At 45.5% G+C, this 23,336-nt stretch overlaps 1 pseudogene; it reads right to left on the bottom strand.

Annotated features, from left to right (window-relative positions):
- Positions 1–2,928: 2,928 nt before the first annotated feature.
- LOC129016597 (eukaryotic translation initiation factor 1-like) lies at positions 2,929–3,641 on the bottom strand (annotated as a pseudogene).
- Between the last annotated feature and the right edge of the window lie 19,695 nt (positions 3,642–23,336).

The raw sequence follows: 23,336 nt of genomic DNA, 5'->3' as shown, positions 1-23,336 counted from the left end.
AGTTCGAGACCAGCCTGGCCAACATGGTGAAACCCCGTCTCTACAAAAATACAAAAATTAGCCGGGCATAATGTAATCCCAGCTACTCGGAAGGCTGAGGCAGGAGAATCGCTTGAACCCAGTAGGTAGAGGTTGCAGTGAGCCGAGACTGCGCCATTGCACTCCAGCCTGGGCGACAGTGCCAGACTCTGTCTAAAAAAAAAAAAACAAACACAATAGCAAGGACTCACACAGTATACACTTTGTGGCAGTGGCTGTACCAAGTGTTTTACATATATATTAATTTATGAATCCTAACATATAGAGAGATTAAGTAATTCTAACTAATGAGTGCAGAGTTTGGCTTTGAACTCAGGTAATCTGGTACCAGATTCTGCCTCTCCTCTCTGTCACCCAGGCTGGAGTGCAGTAGCATGATCTCAGCTCACTGCAACCTCCACCTTCTGGGCTTAAGGGATCTTCCCGTATAGCCTCACGAGTAGCTGGGACTACAGGCACGTGCCACCACGTGGCTTTTTTTTTTTTTTTTTTGAGACAGAGTCTCACTCTGTCGCCCAGGCTGGAGTGCAGTGGCACTGATCTTGGCTCCCTGCAAGCTCCACCTCCCAAGTTCATGCCATTCTCCTGCCTCAGCCTCCTGAGTAACTGGGACTACAGGCACCCGCCACCATGCCAGTCTAATATTTTTTTCTTGTATTTTTAGTAGAGACGAGTTTTCACAGTGTTAGCAAGGATGGTCTCGATCTCCTGACCTCATGATCCGCCAGCCTCAGCCTCCCAAAGTCCTGGGATTACAGACGTGAGCCACCGTGCCCGGCCAGTTTTTGTATTTTTTTTAGAGACTGGGTTTTGCCATGTCGCCCAGGACAGGCTTTTTTTTTTTTTTCCCCCGAGACAGAGTCTTGCTCTGTCGCCCAGAGGTTGAGTGCAATGGCACAATCTCAGCTCCCTGCAACCTCCACCTCACAGGTTCAAGAGATTCTTGTGCCTCAGCCTCCTGAATAGCTGGAATTACAGGCACCTGCCACCTCACCCAGCTAACTTTTGTATTTTTAGTAGAGATGGGGTTTTGCCATGTTGACCAGGCTGGTCTCGAACTCATGATCTCAGGTGATATGCCTGCCTCAGCCTCCCAAAGTGCTGGGATTACTAGCTTGAGCCACTGAGCCTGGCCTGGTTCTCTTCTTATAAAGACACCAGTCAAGTCCGTGCACATTGGCTCATGCTTGTAATCCCAGCACTTTGGGAGGCCAAGGCAGGTGGATCACCTGAAGTCAGGGGTTCAAGACCAGCCTGGCCAACAGAGTGAAACCCTGTCTCTACTAAAAATACAAAAATTAGCTGGGCGTGGTGGCAGGCACCTGTAATCCCAGCTACTTGGGAGGCTGAGGCAGGAGAATCACTTGAACCCAGGAGGCAGAGGTTGCAGTGAGCTGAAATATCATGCCACTGCACTCTAGCCTGGGTGACAAAGCTAGACTCAGTCTCAGAAAAAAAAAAAAAAAAAGACACCAGTCATACTGAGCTATGGCCCACCCTAATGAACTCATTTTGCCTTAATTACCCCCTTAAAGGCCATACGTTCAAATGTAGTCACATTCTGAGACATCAAGGGTTAGGATTTCAACATACAAATTTTGGAGGGACATAATTAAGCCCATGAGAAGATTATCCTCTTCTTCCTCTACTGTTGTACATATGATACATGCTATGGTTTAAATATGTTCCCCAAAGAACATGTGTTGAAAACTTAAACTCAGGCTGGGTGTGGTGGCTCACGCCTGTAATCCCAGCACTTTGGGAGGCCAAGGCGGGTGGATCACAAGGTCAGGAGATTGAGACCATCCTCACTAACACAGTGAAACCCCGTCTCTACTAAAAATACAAAAAATTAGCCGGGTGTGGTGGTGGGCTCCTGTAGTCCCAGCTACTTGGGAGGCTGAGACAGGAGAACGGCGTGAACCCGGGAGGTGGAGCTTGCAGTGAGCCGAGATCACGACACTGCACTCCAGCCTGGGTGTCAGAGTGAGACTCCGTCTCAAAAAAACAAAAAAAAAGAAAAAGGAAACTTAATCTCTAGTGCAATAGTTTTGGAAAATGGGACCTAATAGAAGATGTTTATGTCATGAACCCTCCACCCTCATGAATGGATTAATGCCAGTTATGAAGGGACTTTTCTTTTTTGTCTGTGTGGTTCTTTTCAGTTTATTACATGAAGGAGTTACACTAATCCAAGCTAAGAGCAGACCCCAAATAGTTATTTCATACACACTGTGAGGTTTTTAAACTTGTGACAAAGACAGAAGGGAAATTCTTTTTTTTTTTTTGAGACGGAGTCTCGCTCTTTGGCCCAGGCCGGAGTGCAGTGGCGCGATCTCGGCTCACTGCAAGCTCCGCCTCCCGGGTTCACGCCATTCTCCTGCCTCAGCCTCCGGAGTAGCTGGGACTACAGGCACCCACCACCACGCCCGGCTAATTTTTTGTATTTTTAGTAGAGATGGGGTTTCACCGTGTTAGCCAGGATGGTCTCAACCTCCTGACCTCATGATCCGCCCGCCTCGGCCTCCCAAAGTGCTGGGATTACAGGTGTGAGCCATCGCGCCCAGCAAAATCTGTCAAGTTTTTTTTTTTTTTTTTTTGAGACGGAGTCTCGCTCTGTCGCCCAGGCTGGAGTGCAGTGGCGTGATCTCAGCTCACTGCAAACTCCGCCTCCTGGGTTCGCGCCATTCTCCTGCCTCAGCCTCCCGAGTAGCTGGGACCACAGGCGCCTGCCACCACGCCCGGCTAATTTTTTGTGTTTGTAGTAGAGAGGGGGTTTCACCGTGGTAGCCAGGATGGTCTCGATCTCCTGACCTCGTGATCCGCCCACCTCGGCCTCCCAAAGTGCTGGGATTACAGGCGTGAGCCACAGCGCCCAGCTGACAGAAGGGAAATTCTACTCATTGCAAGAAAATCCTCACTTAAGCTTCAGTGAGCCACAAACACTTAGAACCCATGAACCTTCAGCTGATTGTCCTTGGCCAGTGCGATCTCTGCAAGGAACTGGCATAGGTTCTCGTAGGGGTCAGTCTGTAGCTTAATTAGTTCTCCATATTCTGGATGCTCAATTGCCGTACCATTACAGGCAAATTTCTTCTTGAATGCCTTCACTAGTTTCTTTTCTTTTTTTTTTTTTTTTTGAGACGGAGTCTCACTCTGTCACCCAGGCTGGAGTGCAGTGACACGATATCTCAGCTCACTGCAACTTCCATCTCCCAGGTTCAAACAATTCTCCTGCCTCAGCCTCCGGAGTAGCTAGGACTACAGGCATGAACCACCACAACCAGCCAGTTTTTGTATTTTTAGTAAAGACGGGGTTTCAGCATGTTGGCCAGGCTGGTCTTGAACTCCTGACCTCATGTGATCTGCCCACCTAGGTCTCCCAAAGTGCTGGGATTACAGGCATAAGCCACTGCGCCTGGCCTAGTTTCTTTTTATGGTAGTCATCAGCAATTCCTTGGACAGTAGTAACGGTCTTCCTGCCATTTCTTTATTAAATTCTTATATGGATATAATCCTCAGTGCCAGCAGGAAGCAGATTATTGCCCTTAGTTGCATCAAGCAAAGAGGTCAAAAGAGTAGAGGTTCTGAATAGCAAACATACTATACAATTCCTTTTCCTCAGCAGAAACTGCCTACAGATGTAGCAGTGGAAGAAGTGGGGGGAAGTGGGCAAAGGTGGGGTATGGAGCATGAGGAAGCAAGGGGGCTCAAAGGGAAAGTTGCTGAGTTCTCAGCAGTGGCTCAGGGACTGGGGTCATGAAAAGACGTGAGGTTTTGAGTTCAATTTCTTGCTGTCCCGGACTCTCTTGCCCTTCGACATTCCACCATGAATGACTCAGGAAGAAGACCTTCAACAGACACCAGCACCTTGATATTGGACTTATCTGCCCCTCCAGAACTGTGAAAAATACATTTCTTTTCTTTGAAACTACCCAGTCAGTGGTGTTCTGTTATAGCAACACAAAATGGACTAAGAGTATGTTGCTAGTAAATATATCATTTTAGCCATGGGTTTTAAGATCTGGAGCTGATTGGAAATGTTGGACATCCCCTAGAGATTCTATGCTCAGAGCTGGATGCAGTAACTAGAGGTAATTTTCGATGTGAATGTGCTTGAAGTTGTATGTAGTATAATCCTAACATCAGAGCAAGACCCTATCTCAAAAAAAAAACAACAAAAAAAAAGGATATTATGTAGCTTATAAAATAAATGGGTGGGCTGAAGAACCACATTCTGAACTACATAATGAGAAAGAGCCAAAACCAAATTGCAGAACTGGTCTGATGACAAGACACCACTGCCATGATCGAAGAGCTCCAGATATGCTGCTTGTGCCAATGATACTGTGACCATCAGATACTGGACTGATCACTACCCCGCAGTCACTGCTTTTCCAGGAAGCGATCCTCCTGAAACCAACTTTTCCAGCAAGCTTTGAGGCAGACGTGGCTGACTGGCAGAGCCCAGTACACATGCCAGTGCTCTAGCTGCAAGGCAGGTGGAAAAAGAGTACCTAGCACTTTCAGTTTCTGTAGGGGATGGTAAGCTGACTCATCACCTGATGAAATTCCCTAAATGAAAGAAAAACGGTGGCCAGGCGCGGTGGCTTATGCCTGTAATCCCAGCACTTTGGGAGGCCAAGGCGGGCGGATCACAAAGTCAGGAGATCGAGACCATCCTGGCTAACACAGTGAAACCCCATCTCTACTGAAAATACAAAAAAATTAGCTGGGCGTGGTGGCGGGCACCTGTAGTCCCAGCTACTTCGGAGGCTGAGGCAGGAGAATGGCGTGAACCCGGGAGGCGGAGCTTGCAGTGAGCCGAGATTGCGCCACTGCACTCCAGCCTGGGCAACAGAGCAAGACTCTGTCTCAAAAAAAAAAAAAAAAAAAAAGAAAGAGGGTTAGAGTGCTATGGACCCAGCATACATGTCGTGTCCCTACACCCATAACTGTCAAGACGACCCCTGTAAGGGACATTAACTTTGGATTAGTGCCAGTGTATCTCACAAAGCCTACTGCAAACAAGTTTTACACATTTTAGCAATCTATACTTAGTCGGGGTTATTGAATGAAGGTTGGTTTAAGATAGGCATAAGTTCTCACCAAGAAAATTGTTGCCTCTGCCACATCGGAAAACTGGGAAATTAGTAAGCTATTGTTCCAACTGTTGGCTCCAGGAACACATTACCTTAGCCAGGATCTGGGGAACAAGAAGCCACTGCCGGAGCTGTTGGTACCAGAGCTGTGACTTACTGAATCCTCACATGCGACTTCATTTTATCCCCTACTTTAACTCAGTTCCAGATCAAGCCCCTTAGGCCTGTATCTGATTGGAAAACTTAAAACACATCCAAAGACTAAGCTTCAAGGACGTCTAAGGTCAGGGGCAGTGGCTTATGCCTGTAATCCCAGTACTTTGGGAGCCCAAGTTGGGGGGATCACCTGAGGTCAGGAGTTCAAGACGAACCTGACCAACATGGCAAGACCTCTACTGAAATACAAAAATCTCTACTAAAAATAAAAAATTAGCCAGGCTTAGTGCCCGGCACCTGTAATCCCAGCTATTCGGGAGGCTGAGGCAGGAGAGTCACTCCAACCCAGGAGGCAGAGATTGTAGTAGCTGGGATTACAGGCGTGCATCACCATGCCTGGATAATTTTTGTATTTTTAGTAGAGACAGGGTTTTGCCATGTTGACCAGGCTGGTCTCGAACTCCTGGCCTCAAGTGACCCGCCGCCTCAGCCTCCCAAATTGCTGGGATTACAGGCATGAGCCACCGCACCTGGCTATTTTTAATAGTTAATACATTCATATGGTAATAAAAAAAATTCAGACACTATCAACAGTATACAATGAGAATTAAAATTCCTTAACCACGTCTATTCTCTAATCCACCAGTTTTCATCCCAAGAATCATTGACTTTTACCAGTTTCTTTTTTATCCTTCCAAAAAAAACTATACCTATGTGTCTATAAATCCCTCCCTTTTGTTTTACATGTATAGTGTACAAAATACCCACTGTTTACACCAATCTACTTTTTTTGTGTTGTTTTTTTGAGACAAAGTCTCACTCTATCTCCCAGGCTGGAATACAGTGGCACAATCTTGGCTCCCTGGATTCAATCTCCGCCTCCTGGGTTCAAGCAATTCTCCTGCCTCAGCCTATTGGGTAGCTGGGATTACAGGTGCCCGCCACCATACCCGGCTAATTTTTGTATTTCTTTTTTTAGTAGAGACTGGGTTTCACCATGTTGGCCAGGCTGGTCTTGAACTCCTGGCCTCAAGTGATCCACCTGCCTCAGCCTCCCAAAGTGCTGGGATAACAGGCGTGAGCCATCGCACCTGGCCTACACCAACCTACTTTTGATAGCCCATGAGAAAGATGAGTCCTAGGGAACTTAACACCAGAACAGTCAGACAACAATGAGAAATCCATTTCTTTTTCACACAATCTTTGTTTTTAGAAAACCTTTATTTTTTAATTTACAAAATATTGCAAAATATTTAAACAATACAGACATACAGAAAGTAAAAAATGAAAGTGTCCCTTAAGTTCATTTCTCAAAAGTAACTACTGTAAATAGTTTGCATATTTATCTATCAAACATTATCTATCTATCCACTTTCTTTTTTTTTTTTTTTTTGAGACGGAGTCTCGCTCTGTCGCCCAGGCTGGAATGCAGTGGCGTGATCTCGGCTCACTGAAAGCTCCACCTCCTGGGTTCACGTCATTCTCCTGCCTCAGCCTCCCGAGTAGCTGGGACTACAGGCGCCCACCACCATGCCCGGCTAATTTTTTTCTATTTTTAGTAGAGATGGGGTTTCACCGTGTTAGCCAGGATGGTCTTAATCTTCTGACCTCGTGATCCGCCCACCTCGGTCTCCCAAAGTGCTGGGATTACAGGAGTGAGCCACCACGCCTGGCCTTTTTTTTTTTTTTTTTTTGAGACAGAGTTTCACTCTTGTTGCCCAGGCTGGAGTGCAATGGCATGATCTCGGCTCCAAAACCCCTGCCTCCCGGATTCAAGCGATTCTCCTGCCTCAGCCTCCCAAGTAGCTAGGATTACAGGCATGTGCCACCACGCCCGGCTAATTTTGTATTTTCAGTAGAGACGGGGTTTCTCCATGTTGGTCAGGCTGGTCTCGAACTCCCAACCTCCGGTGATCTGCCTGCCTCGGCCTCCCAAAGTGCTGGGATTACAGGCATGAGCCACTGGACCCAGCCTGTATCCAACATTTTCTATCTATTTATCCTCATGAGTGTATATATATATATATATATATATATGAATAATGTTCATGGCTTTGAATTCCTTCCTTCACATCCTTACGAGTTTTCTCTTGACCAGAGCATTGGGTCTCAATTTATCTCACAGGCCTGTAAACTATTAAGGCCTTAGGCTACAACCTTAATTAATCCCTTAAATCTTGTATCTCTAATGAAACTCCTCCAAGCAAACAAACGTGCCTGAGCTAACTGTGTACTCCTGCTCCTTGGTGGTAGACTCTTGAAATTCAGGCTCCTCTATTTCCTCTTGGATTCTGCCAAAATTCTCTAGGCAATTTCTGTAATCTACTCCGAAGGTATTCCTTAATGCAGTGACATCCTTTGTTTTTGTCCTCCCAAATTTCTCCCTCTCTTCTAATCACAAACCTGTGCTCTCCCTGGGCCACGGGGATAGGAGCATAACCCAAGGCAGGTTAATCAGAATTTTTCCTGAGACTTTTTGTTTTTTTTGAGATGGAGTCTGACTCTGTTGCCAGGATGGAGTGCAGTGGTGCCATCTTGGCTCACTGCAACCTCCGCCTCCCAAGTTCAAGTGATTCTCCTGCCTCAGCCTCCCAAGTAGCTGGGACTACAGATGCGTGCCACCATGCCCAACTAATTTTTGTATTTTTAGTAGAGACGGGGGTTCCACCATGTTGGCCAAGATGGTTTCGATCTCTTGACCTCATGATCCGCCTGCCTTGGCCTCCCAAAGTGCTGGGATTACAGGCGTGAGTCACCGCGCCCGGCCTTGCTGAGACTTTTCAAAGCAGAGTTTGGAGAATGCTGCTCCTTTTCTTCTGGTTTAAAAAAAAAAAATGAGGTCCAGGCACAGTGGCTCACGCCTATAATCCCAACACTTCGGGAGGCCGAGGTAGATTGATAATTTGAGGTCAGGAGTTCAAGACCAGCCTGGCTAACATGGTGAAACCCCGTCTCTACTAAAAATACAAAAATTAGCTGGGCGTGGTAGCACGTGCCTGTAATCCTAGCTACTCGGGAGGCTGAGGCAGGAGAATCACTTGAATCCGGGAGGTGTTTGCAGTGAGCCAGGATCACACCACTGCACTCTAGCCTGGGCAACAAACCGAGACTCCGTCTCAAAAAAAAAAAGTGATTATGTGAATCTGAAACTGCTGGTGGTCACAAATCCACCTTCATGATGAAGTTAGATTTATCCTCCAAAGCAATTTCACTAGGTATAAATAAGCTTTCTAACAGCTTGTTGACATTTAATTCACATAATAGGAAGAAAGGCCAGTCAAATTCTTTATTATATAACACATAGGATTCATCCTTTTGCCATATAAGGTAATATTCACAGGTTTCAAGGATAGGAAGTAGATCTCTTTGGGGCCCATTATTTAGCCTACCGCTTAGGATAATAATGGAATATACCCCATAGGGCTATTGTGAGCATTAGGTGAATTAATACATATAAAACTTGTATATAGGCTAGGCGCGGTGGCTCACGCCAGTAATCCCAGCACTTTGGGAGGCCGAGGCAGGTGGATCACGAGGTCAGATGTTCAAGACCAGACTGATCAATATGGTGAACCCCGTCTCTACTAAAAATACAAAAATTAGCCGTGCGTGACAGCATGCGTCTGTACTCCCAGCTACTCCGGAGGCTGAGGCAGGAGAATTGCTTGAACCCAGGAGGCGTAGGTTGCAGTGAGCCAAGATCATGCCACTCCACTCCAGCCTGGGTGACAGAGCAAGACTCTGTCTCAAAAAAAAAAAAAAAAAAAAAACTTGTATATAGATAGCCCTCGATAAACGTTGGCTATTGTTTTTATTATTCATTTCTATAACCCACCTTGTTTTTAGCCATCTCATGTCTGAGCATCCTTCTTTCTTTGGGGAAGGCCCTATTATTATGGATCGCAATAGGATGTAGAAGCCCTGTTTGAATTACTAAAGTTTAATTACTAAAGTTGAAGAGAAAATGTATTTCCTTCCGTCCCCTCTCATCTGGGCCATGAGCCAATGAACAGGGGTTTGTCAATAAATTGCTCATGCCTGGGATACTGGAGTCTTACTGGACTCAGAGTGAGATTATTAAGGACGGTAACAATGATGTCAAGAGTTTGACAGCAACACATGTCTACTGGAGGTGTTGTGATCATACTTTTCTTGTGGTGAGGTTTGATCAAGGCTATCTAGCTTCTTTTGACCAGACAAATTGCTTTCTATTTATTTCCCAAGGCTGCCTTTCCTGTTTTTCCCTTCCTTTCTATGAGTTACATAATCTCCTTCTGATAAATTCCTTTTCTACCTTAGTTATCCACTTTTGGCTTCTAAGGTTGCAGCCAACAATCCTGGTTGGCATTCTATTGGGATTCTAGTGGTCTACTGTTTGTAGCAGTCAATTAACTATTATTGTTTGACTTTTGGATGATGTGCTCTGAAAGTAAGACTTTGTGGACTTGATTAGAACAATTTCATGCCATTGAAAAATGCAAGAAAGAGTTAACTGATTATGTCATTTACAGTAAGAAACCAAAAATTCCGGTTTAGATTTTCCAGTTCAAAGCAAATTTTAAAATTCAGAACCGTTGTGAAATGTGGCAGAAAGCCCTTCTGCCTATGTCCAGCAACCTGGTACTGCAGAACACTAGATTCAGACATGTATTAATTTCAACAAATGGTGCAGGGACAACTGGATATCCACACACAAAAGAATGAAGTTGGACCTCCAGGCTGGGCGCAGTGGCTCATGCCTGTAATCCCAGCATCCTGGGAGGCCAAGGTGGGTGGATCACCTAAGGTCAGGAGTTAGAGACCAACCTGGCCAACATGGTGAAACCCCATCTCTACAAAAATACAAAAAAAAAAAAAAAAAAATTAGTCAGGCAGGGTGGCACGTGCCTGTAGTCCCAACTATTCAGGAGGCTGAGGCATGAGAATCTCTTGAACTTGGGAGGCCGAGGTTGCAGTGAACCAAGATCGTGCCACTGCACTCCAGCCTGGGCAATAGAGTGAGACTTTGTCTATCCTACCTTACACCATACACGAAAATTAACTCACAATGGATAACAGACCTGGATGTAAAACTAAAACTATAAAACTCCTAGAAGAAAACATAGACAGCCTAGGCAACATAATGAGATCCCTTCTCTGAAAATATTTAAAAGTTAGCTGGGTGTGCTGGCCCACACCTGTAGTTCCAGCTACTTGGGAGGCTGAGGTAGGAGGATGGATTGAGGCCAGGAGGTTGAAGCTGCAGTGAGCCATGATCATGACACTGCACTTTGGCCTGTGTAACAGAGCAAGACTCTGTCTAAAAAAAAAGGGTGGTGGCAGGGCGGCAGGGCAGAAAAGAAAAAGTAAGTAAGTTGGGGTGTCTCAAGATTAAACATTTTTTGCTATACATGATACCACCAAGAGAGTAAAAAGAAGAAAACTCACCAAATGGGAGATAATAGTTGCAAAATCATATATCCAAGAAGGGACTTGTTCAGAATATGTGAAGTACTTTTACAACTCAATGATAAAAAGACATACAGCTCAATTAAAAATCAGGGAAAGGCTTTGGGAGGCCAAGGTGGGAGGATTGCTTGAGTCCAGGAGTTTGAGAGCAGCCTGGGCAACATAGCAAAACCAAAACCTCATCTCTACAAAAAAATTAAAATTAGCTAGACATGGTGACATGTGCCCCTAGTCTTAGCTAGTTGGGAAGCTGAGGTAGGAGGACCCCTTGAGCCCAGCAGTTCAAACTTACAATGGGCTATGATCACGCTGCTACAATGCAACCTGGGTAACACAGTGAGACCCTATCTCTAAAAAAAAAAAGGCCAGGCAGGTGGCTCACGCCTATAATCCCAGCACTTTTGGGAAGTCGAGGCGGGTGGATCACCTGATGTCAGAAGTTCAAGACCAGCCGGGCCAACAAGGCGAAACCCCATCTCTACTAAAAATACAAAAAAAATTAGCCAGGTGTGGTGGTGCATGCCTGTAATCCCAGCTACTTGGGAGGCTGAGGTGGGAGAATCGCTTGAACCCAGGAGGCAAAGGTTGCAGTGAGCCGAGATCGCACCATTGCACTCCAGCCTGGGTAACAAAACAAGACTCTGTCTCAAAAAAAAAAAAAAAGGCAAAGAATTTGAACAGACATTTGTACAGAGAAAATATGCCAATGGCCAATAAGCACATAAAAAGATGTTCAACATCATTCATCATTGGTTATTAGAGAAATGCAAATCAAAACCACAATGAGATGCCACTTCACACCACTGACTTCTGGGGAAGGAAGAGGGTATAGGACATTGAGTTCAACCAGTGACTGATACCCAGCCAATGGCCAATGATTCGATCAATCATGCTTCCATAATGAAGCCCCAATAAAAACTCTGGACAGGCCAGGCATGGTGGCTCATGCCTGTAACTCCAGCACTTTGGGAGGCCGAGAGGGGTGGATCACAAGGTCAGGAGATTGAGACCTTCCTGGCCAACATGGTAAAACCCCGTCTCTACTAAAATACAAAAAAAAAAAATTAGCCTGGCGTGGTGGCAAGCGCCTGTAGTCCCAGCTACTCAGGAGGCTGAGGCAGGGGAATCGCTTGAACCCAGGAGGTGGAGGTTGCAGTGAGCCAAGATTGTGCCACTGCACTCCAGCCTGGTGACAGAGCGAGACTCTGTCTCAAAAAAGAAAAAAGAAAAACTTTGGACAACAAGGTTTGGTGGAATTTCCTGTTTGGTAAACAGATCAATGTGTCACGAGGCTGATATGCCCTGATTCCACAGGAAGAAGGCACTTCTCACAGTTCTGCTCTTGAAACTCTCCCAGACCTTACCCTGTCTCCTCATTTGGCTGGTCCTGACTTGTATTCTTTATAATAAAACTGTGATTGTAAGTATATCACTTTCCTGAGTTCTGTGAGTCATTCTAGTGAATTATCAAACCTGAGTGGGTATGGGAACCCCCAGATTTGTAGCCAGTTGGTCAGAAATGTGGGTGGCCTAGGGATGCCTAATGTGTGGCTGGCATCCGAAATGAGGGCAGTCTTACTGGGGACCATGACCTATAATTTGTGGGTTCTATGCCAACTTCAAGTGGTTAGTGCTAGAATTTTATTGTAGTACACCAGTTAGTGTAAGAATATTACCTTCTGTGGCAAAAGATGTAATTTAGTTAAGGATCTTGAGACGGAGAGTTTATCCTGAATTATCCGAGTGAGTCTTAAATACAATCACAATATCTTTATGAGGGAGGCAGAGGGGAAGAAGGCAGAGGCGGAAGAGGCAATGTGACCACAGAGGCATTGAGGAAGAGGCAACGTGACTACCATCTCTGGCTGAACAACTAAGTTGTGTGGAACTCAGTGGTGGATCCTTGCCAATCAGGATACAGTAACAGCTCTAGTGTCTAAATAGCAATTGCCATCATCATTCCCCACCCCAACCCATTGGTGCTTATCCATTACTCCCTGCCAAAACCACTCCTTCAGTGTCCTGATGCAGTTCATCTCTGTCCTTGCCCCTACTTTTTCCTCTTGCATCTACTGGTAGCTTCTCTATTTTCCTTCTAAATTCCTCTTGATCTCTTCTTTTGTCTAGATGCAACTATCTCACGGCTTCTGCTTACTACCTTTTCTTTCAGTGTCTCTACTGCTATTTCATTCACAGTCAAATACGTTAAAAAAGGCTATGTTTAGTTTGGTCAAGCACTTCCTTTTGTTTTTTGAGATGAGGTCTCACTCTGTCACCCAGGCTGGAGTACAGTGTCGCAATCACGAGTCACTGCAACCTCTGCCTCCTGGGCTCTTGGTGGAGCCATGTTGCCCAGGCTGGTCTTGAACTCTTGGGCCCAAGCGACCTGCCCACCTCGGCCTCCCAAGTGCTGGGATTGCAGGCGTGAGCCACCACACCCAGCCTCTCAAGCACTTTCTGATATGGTGTCCTTGTTGGTCAGAGTGCTCATTCTAGACCAACTTACAGTGTTTAGATTCCATTTAATGAATTCAAAACAGTTATGTACTAGGTACTTATTTTAAAACGTTGATGTTTACAATATGCTGGAAATTCTATTCTTTGTAATATTTAATCTTAAGCTTGAAAAATTTAAATGTCAACTGTCAACTTAAAAATATGCAAGGGAGTACACAATTTTTCAGAATTGTTTTAGAGGATATGCAACCAAAACAGTTGGCTCCTTGCCCAACCTCTTTCTTTGCTACAGTGAAAAATGAGGAGCAGGCCAGGCATGGTGGTGCACGCCTGTGATCCCAGCACTTTGGGGGGGCCAAGGCGGGTGGATCCCTTGAGATCAGGAGTTCATGAAGAGCCTGGCCAATGTGGTGAAACCCTGTCTCTACTAAAAATACAAAAATTAGCCGAGCGTGGTGGTGCGCGCCTATAACCCCAGCTACTTGGGAGGCTGAGGCAAGAGAATTGCTTGAACCTGGGAGGTGGAGGTTGCAGTGAGCCAAGATCGTGCCACTCACTGCACTCCAGCCTGGATGACAGAGCGAGACTCCGTCTCAAAAAAAAAAAGAAAAAAAAAATGGAGAGCAAATGTTACAGTAAATAATGGGGAGAGAAAGACTTTGAGCTGCACAACAAAGGAAACTAGGCCGGGTGAGGTAGCTCACGCCTGTAATTCCAGCACTTTGGGAGGCTGAGACAGGTGGATCACCTGAGGTCAGGAGTTCGAGACCAGCTTGGCCAACATGGAGAAACCCCGTCTCTACTAAAAATACAAAAATTAGCCAGGCATGGTGGCACGTGCCTGTAATCCCAGCTACTTGGGAGGCTAAGGCAGGAGAATCGCTTAAACCTGGGAGGCAGAGGTTGCAGCGAGTTGAGATCGCACCATTGCACTCCAGCCTGGATGACAGAGTGAGTGAGACTCCATCTCAAAAAAAAAAAAAAGAGGTGAAGGAAAGCTAACTGAATACAAGCACCAGCACTGGGGGAAACATTCTAACTTTCTTCATAAGAAGAGTTATGCTAAGCATTTGAAATGCAGTATCTTGGTTAATTCTGACTATTAATCTGTGATGCAGGTTCGTTTTACAGGTGAGGAAACTGAGACTTAGAGAGGTTGTGAATAGATTAGGGTTACACAATGTTGGCCATAACAGAGCTGAGATTTGAACCTGCATCTGCCTGATCCCATGTCTGTGTTTTAACTGTATCATTGTGCTATTTGGCAGACAGAAGAGAGGCCTTCCTGTCTCTCATCTCTGGGACTGGCAGTGGCTGCACCAGTGGCAGCCAGCAGCAGTGGCTGGCAGATCCACACTAGCAGAGACGAGGCTGAGCAACAGCTCTGGAGTGATGGCAAGAAGACCCAAGGCACTGTGGTACCTGTTGTCAACACTCAGATTCTGTAACCTGTATCAGAGGAAGACGGAGTGACCTCTGGTGGCCTAAGAAAAGCCACCACCATGCCCATACCATGTGGAGAGCTAGGAAGGGAGGTCTCTACTGTCTTGTCCTGTCTTAGTGGGTACAACTGTGGTTTGTCAGGAAAAGGTGGCTGGCAGGGGGAACAGTTGCTACTACCTCATTGTTCTGCCTTTGCTCTGTGTTCCTTTGACACTCCTGGCATTCAGCTATACCTCTCTTTTTCTACCTTTAATTTGTCATCCTCTGCCAACTTTCTATTCACTCTCCCTCAAAAGTAACACAGTATACTGGCTAAGTTCATGGACTCCAAAGTTGGACTTTTTTTTTTTTTTTTTTGAGACAGAGTCTCACTCTGTCGCCTAAGCTGGAGTGCAATGGCGCGATCTCGGCTCACTGCAGCCTCCCTCCACCTCCTAGTTTCAAGCGATTCTCTTGCTTCAGCCTCCCAAGTACCTGGGACTACAGGCATGTGCCACCACACCCGGCTAATTTTTTATTTTTAGTAGAGACGGGGTTTCACCATGTTGGTCAGGCTGGTCTCGAACTCCTGACCTCGGGTGATCCGTCTGCCTCGGCCTCCCAAAGTGCTGGGATTACAGGCGTGAGCCACCGTGCCCGGCCCAAACTTGGACTTTTTGAATCGTCACCCCATTCCTTACTACTGTATAGTCTTGGATGAATTACAGAAACTCCCCATTCCTTAGTTTCCTCTTTTAAATTCTACCATGCAAATCTGCATGACTCTGATCCATTCTTGTTAATAGCTGCATAAAATATACCATAATTCATGAAATCACTACTTGAATAATGAAATTCTCTTTAATCTCAGCGTTTAGCTACTGCAAATGATAGCTAATAAACATGCTTATAGATATATTCCAGCGCTTTTCTTTTATAGGATACCTGCCCTGAAGTGGGATTTGTAGATGAAACGATATATTTTTATTTTTAATAACTGATGCTGGAATGTACTCCCAAAAGGCTGTAACAGTTTACAGCAATATATAATAAGATCTCTTTTTGTGTAATTTCACCAGTAATAAATGTTATCTGAACTTTTAAACTTTCACAGGCTGATAAGTAAAAGCGATGTTTCATTGTTACTTTAACTTGAATTTAGTCCCCTTCTTGTCAGTTTGTAGGAATTCCTTCTGTGATAAATGTTAACAGTCTGTTCTCTCTATTGCATATTTTTTCTTTTCTCTTTTTTTTTTTTTGAGATGGAGTCTTGCTCTGTCACCCAGGCTGGAGTGCAGTGGCGTGATCTTGGCTCACTTCAACCTCTGCCTCCTGGGTTCGAGCAATTCTCATGCCTCAGCCTCCTGAGTAGCTGGGATTACAGGCATGCGCCGCTGCACCCAGCTAATTTTTGTATTTTTAGTAGAGACGGGGTTTCACCACGTTGGCCAGGATGGTCTCTTTCTCCTGACCTCGTGATCCACCCACCTCAGCCTCCCAAAGTGCTGGGATTATAGGTGTGAGCCACCGCGCCTGGCCTCTATTGCATTTTTACCTCAGATATGTTGTTTGTTTACGAATTTATTTAAAAGGTTTTATTACATCAAGTACAGTTGATGCTTAAACAACGAGAACATTAGGAGTGCCAATCCTCCATGCAGTGGAAAATCCACATATAACTTCTGACTGCCCAAAGCCTTAACTGCTATTAGCCTACAGTTGATGGAAGCTTTACCAATATCTTAAATGCTGATTAATACATATTTTGTATGTTATATGTATTATTTTTTTTTTGAAATGGAGTTTTGCTCTTGTTGCCCAGGCTATAGTACAATGGTGCAATCTCTGGCTCACTGCAACCTCTGCCTCCCGGGTTCAAGCGATTCTCCTGCCGCAGCCTCCTGAGTAGCTGGGATTACAGGCGTGCACCACTATGCCCAGCTAATTTTGGTATTTTTAGTAGAGGCGGGGTGTCACCATGTTGGTCAGACAGGCCTCAAACTCCTGATCTTGTGATCTGCCCACCTCGGCCTTCCAAAGTGCTGGGATTACAGGCATGAGCCACCACACCCAACCTATATACTGTATTCTTACAATAAAGTAAGCTAGAGAAAAGAAAATGTTATTAAGAAAATTATGGGCCAGGCTCAGTGGCTCAGGCCTGTAATCCCAGCACTTTGGGAGGCCGAGGCGGGCGGATCACCTGAGGTCGTGAGTTTGAGACCAGCCTGACCAACATGGAGAAACCCCATCTCTACTAAAAATACAAAATTAGCCAGGTGTGGTGGCGCATGCCTGTAATCCCAGCCACTCAGGAGGCTGAGGCAGGAGAATCGCTTGAACCTGGGAGGCAGAGGTTGCGGTGAGCTGAGATCACGCTATTGCACTCCAGCCTGGGCAACAAGAGCAAAATCATCTCAAAAAAAAAAAAAAGAAAGAAAGAAAGAAAAAGAAAATTATGGACAGGTGCAGTGGCTCGCACCTGTAAGCCCAGTACTTTGGGAGGCCAAGGCGGGCGGATCATCTGAGGTCAGGGGTTCACAACCAGCCTGACCAATATGGTGAAACCCTGTCTCTACTAAAAAGACAAAAAATTAGCCTGGCGTGGTGGTGCACGCCTGTAATCCCAGCTGCTCGGGAGGCTGAGGCAGGAGAAACACTTGAACCTGGGAGATGGAGGTTCCAGTGAGCCAAGATCGTGCCATTGCACTCCAGCCTGGGCAACAAGAGCAAAACTCTGTCTCAAAAAAAAAAAAGGAAATAATGAGGAAAAAATACATTTACTGTACATTAAGTGGAAGTGGACCATCATAAAGATTTTCATCTTCATCATGTTCAAGTTGAAAGGCTGAAGAGGAAGAGGAGGAGTTGGTATTGCTGTTCAAGGGTGACAGAGGGAGAAGAGATGGAGGAGGTGGAAGGGGAGGCAGGAGATGCAAGCACACCCATTGTAACTTTCTGGAAATGCATTTTAATATATGTCTGTCTGACTTTTTTGCTTTTCATTTCTCTGACATTTTTTCTATATGGTACCAATCCTTTTTCCACCATTTGCTTTCATTTCAGTGACCATATTATGGAAGAATCCATGTCATAAAAGTCCTAGCTATTCAGGAGGCTGGGGCCAGAGAATCCCTTCAGGAGGCCAGGATTTTGAGGTTGCAGTGAGCTCTGATTGTTCCACTGCACTCCAGCCTGGATGATGACAGAGTAAGACCCTGCTTCTAAAAGTTAAAAAAAAACACACACACACACACACAAACAAACAAACCCAGAAGCCAAAGGCAGTCTCCCTTCTTCCAGACTGTCTAGTGTCAACTTGTTTTCTGGTATTATTTCTTTTTTTTTTTTTTCTTTTTGGAGATAGTTTCACTCTTGTTGTCCAGGCTGGAGTGCAATGGAGCTATCTTGGCTCATTGCAACTTCCACCTCCCGGGTTCAAGCAATTCTCCTGCCTCAGCCTCCCGAGTAGCTGGGATTACAGGCATGCACCACCACGCCTGGCTAATTTAGTATTTTTAGTAGAGATGAGGTTTCACCATGTTGGTCAGGCTGGTCTCGAACTCCCGACCTCAGGTGATCTGCCCACCTCGGCCTCCCAAAGTGGTGAGATTACAGGCATGAGCCACCATGCCTGGCCCTGGAATTACTTCTTCTATCTTCTTCTCTTTTTTTGTTTTGTTTTGTTTTGTTTTGTTTTGTTTTTGATGGAGTCTCGCTCTGTTGCCCAGGCTGGAGTGCAGTGGTGCAATCTCGGCTCACTGCAACCTCCACCTCCCAGGTTCAAGTGATTCTCCTGCCTCAGCCTCCCAAGTAGCTGGGATTACATGCGCCTGCCACCATACCCAGCTAATTTTTGTATTTTTTTTTAGTAGAGCTGGGGTTTCACCATATTGGCCAGGCTGGTCTCCAACTCCTGACCTTGTGATCCACCTGTCTCGGCCTCCCAAAGTGCTGGGGTTACAGGCATGAACCACCGCGCCCGGCCTTCTATGTCTTCTTTCTCATTGTCTAGCACTGGTTCAGAAGCACTCATCTCCATCAAATCTCCTGTTAATTCCTCTGGTATGGTGTCTATTAGCTTTTGAATTTCTCCAAGATCTATATCTTGGAATCCTTTATGTTTCACCTTTTTTGCCATATGCACAATTTCTTTCATTATTTCCTTGATTGTTTCTGTTATAAATCCTGTAAAGTCATGTAGAACATCTTGACACAGTTTTTTTCTAGCAGGAATTAATTGTTTCAGGCCTGATGGCTTTCATGTTTTTTTTCTGTAATAATGATGATATCTTCAATGGTGGGATCCTTCCAGACTTTCATGATGTTCTCTCTAGCCGTGTTCTCTTCCACAGCATTGACAATACTTTCCGTAGAGTACTGCTTGTAATGAGCCTTCAGGGTCCTTATGACCCCTTATCTAAAAGCTGAATTACGGCATTATGCTTGAGGGCAAGTAGACCCCCTGGACCCCTTTGGTGTTGAACTCATGGGGTTCTGGGTGGCCAGGGGCATTGTCCAATATGAAAAGAATTTTAAAAGGCAGTCCCTTACTGGCAAATTACTTCCTGACTTCAGGGCCAAGCATCAATGTAATCAACCTAGAAAAAGGGTTCTTGTTGTATAACCAAAAGACCGGCAGCTGGTGTTTACTTTTTCCCTTCAAGGCGTGGGGATTGGCAGCTTTATAGATAAGGGCGGTCCTGATCATAAACCCAGAAGTGTTTGCACAAAACAGTAGAGTTAGCCTATCTCTTCCTGCCTTAAATCCTGCTACTCACTTCTCTTACTTACTAATAAATGTACTTTGTAGCATTTTTTTTTCCCGGAATAGAGCACTTTCATCTGTATTCAAAACCTGTTCAGGCAGATGTTTTTCTGCTCAATTATTATTTTTTTTTCTTTGAGAGAGAGACATGGTCTTGCTGTCACCCAGGCTGGAGTGCAGTGGCGCAATCATAGCTCACTGCAGCCTCAAACTCCTGGGCTCACGATATCCTCCCACTTCAGCCTCTTGAGTAGCTGGGACTACATGTGTGTGCCACCACACCTGGTTAATTTTTTAATTATTTTTCGTAGATACAGGGTCTCATTATATTGCTCAGGCTGCCCTCAAGCTCTTGGGCTCAAGTGATACTCCCACCGTGGCCTCGCAAAGTGCTGGCATTACAGACCTGAGCCACTGTACTAGGCCAGTGATTTTAGTAATGGCATCTGGAAACACATCTACTGGCTCTTCGTTGGCAGAAGTTGCTTCTCACGTTATCTTGACTTTTTTTTTTTTGAGACGGAATCTTGCTCTGTCACCCAGGCTGAAGTGCAATGGCATGATTTTGGCTCACTGAAACCTCCGCCTCCTGGGTTCAAGCAATTCTTCTGCCTCAGCCTCCCGAGTAGCTGGGATTACAGGTGCCTGTCACCATGCCTGCCTAATTTTTTTGTATTTTCAGTAGAGAGGGGGTTTCACCATGTTGGCCAGGCTGGTCTTGAACTCCTGACCTCAGGTGATCCGCCCACTTCGGCCTCCCAAAGTGTTGTGATTACAGGCGTGAGCCACCGCACCCAGCCATTTGTTAAGCCAAACCTCTTTCTAAAATTGTCAAACCATTTTTGGTTGGCATTAAATTCTCCAGTGGTAGATCCTTCACCTTCTTTTGCTTTAAATTGTCATATAATAACTTTGCTTTTTCTAGAATCACATTAGTCTATAGGTATGCCTTTCTTTTTCTCTTTCAATTTTTTATATTGTTTTAATTCTAGAGAAAGGGTCTTGCTATGTTGCTCAGGCTGGTCTTGAACTCCTGGCCTCAAGTAATCCTCCTGCCTTGACCTCCTAAAGTGTTAGGATTACACTTTTCTTTCTTTTTCTTTTTCTTTTTTTCTTTCTCTGTGTGTGTGTGTGTGTGTGTGAGTGTGGCATAAGCCACTGTGCCTAGCCAGTAGGAGTTTGATATAGAAATCCTGCACCCATATGAAAGCTGCATTTTCTTTTTTCTTTGTCTTTTCTTTTTCTTTTGCTTTTTTTTTTTTTTTTTTTTGAGTTTTTTTGAGTTTCGCTCTTGTTGCCCAGGCTGTATTGTAATGGCGCAATCTTGGCTGACTGCAACCTCCGCCTCCCAGGTTCAAGCGATTCTCCTGCCTTGGCCTCCCAAGTAGTTGGGATTACAGGCATGTGCCATCATGCCCAGCTAATTTTCTTTTATTATTATTTAGTACAGTCGGGGTTTCACCATGTTGGTTAGGCTGGTCTCGAACTCCTGACCTCAGGTGATCGGCCCGCCTCAGCCTCCCAAAGTGCTGGGATTACAGGCGTGAGCCACTGTGGACGGCCCAAAAGCTGCATTTTCAGTTCGAGATGAAAATGTATTTCAAAGATAATAAAAATTAAACAAAAATCAGACAGGCACAGCGGCTCATGCCTGTAATCCCAACATTTTGGGAGGCTGAGGTGGAAGGATCGCTTAAGCCCAGGAGTTCAAGATCAGCCTAGGCAACACAGGGAGACTTTGTTTCTATAAATTTTTTTTTTTTTTTTTTTTTTTTTTTTTGAGACAGAGTCTTGCTCTGTCACCCAGGCTGGAGTGCAGTGGCGCGATCTCGGCTCACTGCAAGCTCCACCTCCCATGTTCACGCCATTCTCCTGCCTCAGCCTCCCCAGCAGCTGGGACTACAGGCGCATGCCGCCACGCCCTGCTAGTATTTTGTATTTTTAGTAGAGACGGGGTTTCACCGTGTTAGCCAGGATGGTCTTGAGCTCCTGACCTCTTGATCCACTTGCCTCGGCCTCCCAAAGTGCTAGGATTACAGGCATGAGCCACCACGCCCGGCCATCTCTATAAAATTTTTAAAATAAATTTTTTTAAAAAGATATCTCACAAAAAGTATAAGGGGCTGGGCGTGGTGGCTCACGCCTATAATCTCAGCACTTTGGGAGGCTGAGGCGGGCAGATCACCTAAAGTCAGGAGTTTGAGACCAGCCTGGCCAGCATAGTGAAATGCAGTCTCTACTGAAAATACAAAAATTAGCTGGGCATGGTGTCATGTGCTACTAGGAAGCACGTGTCCCAGCTACCGGGAAGGTTGAGGCAGGAGAATCGCTTGAAGCTGGGTGGCAGAGGTTGCAGTGAACTGAGACGGTGCCACTGCTCTCCACCCTGGGCAACAGAACGAGACTCTGTCTCAAAAAAAAAAAGAAAAGAAAAGAAAAAGGAGGCCGGGCGCGGTGGCTCACGCCTGTAATCCCAGCACTTTAGGAGGCCGAGGTGGGCAGATCACGAGGTCAGGATATCGAGACCATCCTGGCTAACACGGTGAAGCCCCGTCTCTACTCAAATACAAAAAATTAGCCGTGCGTGGTGGCAGGCGCCTGTAGTCCCAGCTACTCGGGAGGCTGAGGCAGAAGAATGGAGCGAACCGGGGAGGTGGAGCTTGCAGTGAGCCGAGACCACACCACTGCACTCCAGCCTGGGTGACAGAGCGAGACTCCATCTAAAAAAAAAAAAAAAAGAAAAAGGAAAAGGAAAAGAAAGAAAAATATAAGGTTTTGCACTTGCTGGCAGAGTGGCAACAATAGTTTCCCAAATTTCCTTTTCTTTTTTTTTTTTTTTAACAATCATCCTCACACTGGATTCATTTATCTTGAGGTGGATTCAACTACATCTGCAGGTGTGGTTGGTACATCGAGGTCGGTACCTCAATCTCTGGTACATATCAAGCAATTCAATTTTTTCTTGTAATGTCATGACTTTTCTCTGCTTCCTGGGAGCACTTCCAGCATTACAAGTCACACTTAATATAGGTCTCATGGTGTTATTCAAGTTACACTTTCACATTAACACCATTAAAAATACATGAGAACTATGTATTCTGGTTCAGTTAAAAAAAAAAAAAGAGGCCAGTGAAGTGGATCACACCTGTAAGCCCAGCACTTTGGGAGACTGAGGCAGGCAGATCACCTGAGGTCGGGAGTTTGAGACCAGCCTGACCAACATGGAGAAACCCTGTCTCTACTAAAAATACAAAATTAGCTGGGCGTGGTGGTGCATGCCTGTAATCCTACCTCCTCGGGAGGCTGAGGCAGGAGATTGCTTGAACCCAGGAGGTGAGGTTGCAGTGAGCCGAGATCATGCCATTGCACTCCAGCCTGGGCAACAGGAGTGAAACTCCATCTCAAAAAAAATAAAATAAATAAAAATAAAAAATAAAGACATCACATTTTTTAAACTATTTTTTTAATAGAGAGACGGGGTCTCACTATGTTGCCCACACTGGTCTCCAACTCCTGGCCTCAAGCAATCCTCCCACCTCAGCCTCCCAAAGTGCTGGAATTACAGGCATGAGACACCACAAGAGAGATCACTTTTTACTGTGATATGCCATTTACTGAAGAGATGAACTGCTCATGCAGAGATGATTAGTATTGTGTCCGGAATTGGTGGGTTCTTGGTCTCACTGACTTCAAGAATGAAGCCACGGACCCTCGCGGTGAGTGTTACAGCTCTTAAGGTGGCGCGTCTGCAGTTTGTTCCTTCTGTTGTTCGGATGTGTTCGGAGTTTCTTCCTTCTGGTGGGTTCATAGTCTCGCTGGCTCAGGAGTGAAGCTGCAGACCTTCGCGGTGAGTGTTACAGCTCTTAAGGCAGTGCGTCTGGAGTTGTTCGTTCCTCCTGGTGGGCTCGTGGTCTCGCTGGGTTCAGAAGTGAAGGCTGCAGATC

This window comes from Pongo pygmaeus, chromosome 1 (genome assembly GCF_028885625.2).
Source record: "Pongo pygmaeus isolate AG05252 chromosome 1, NHGRI_mPonPyg2-v2.0_pri, whole genome shotgun sequence".
Lineage (NCBI taxonomy): Eukaryota > Metazoa > Chordata > Mammalia > Primates > Hominidae > Pongo > Pongo pygmaeus.
This window is presented reverse-complemented; position numbering and strand designations above follow the sequence as displayed.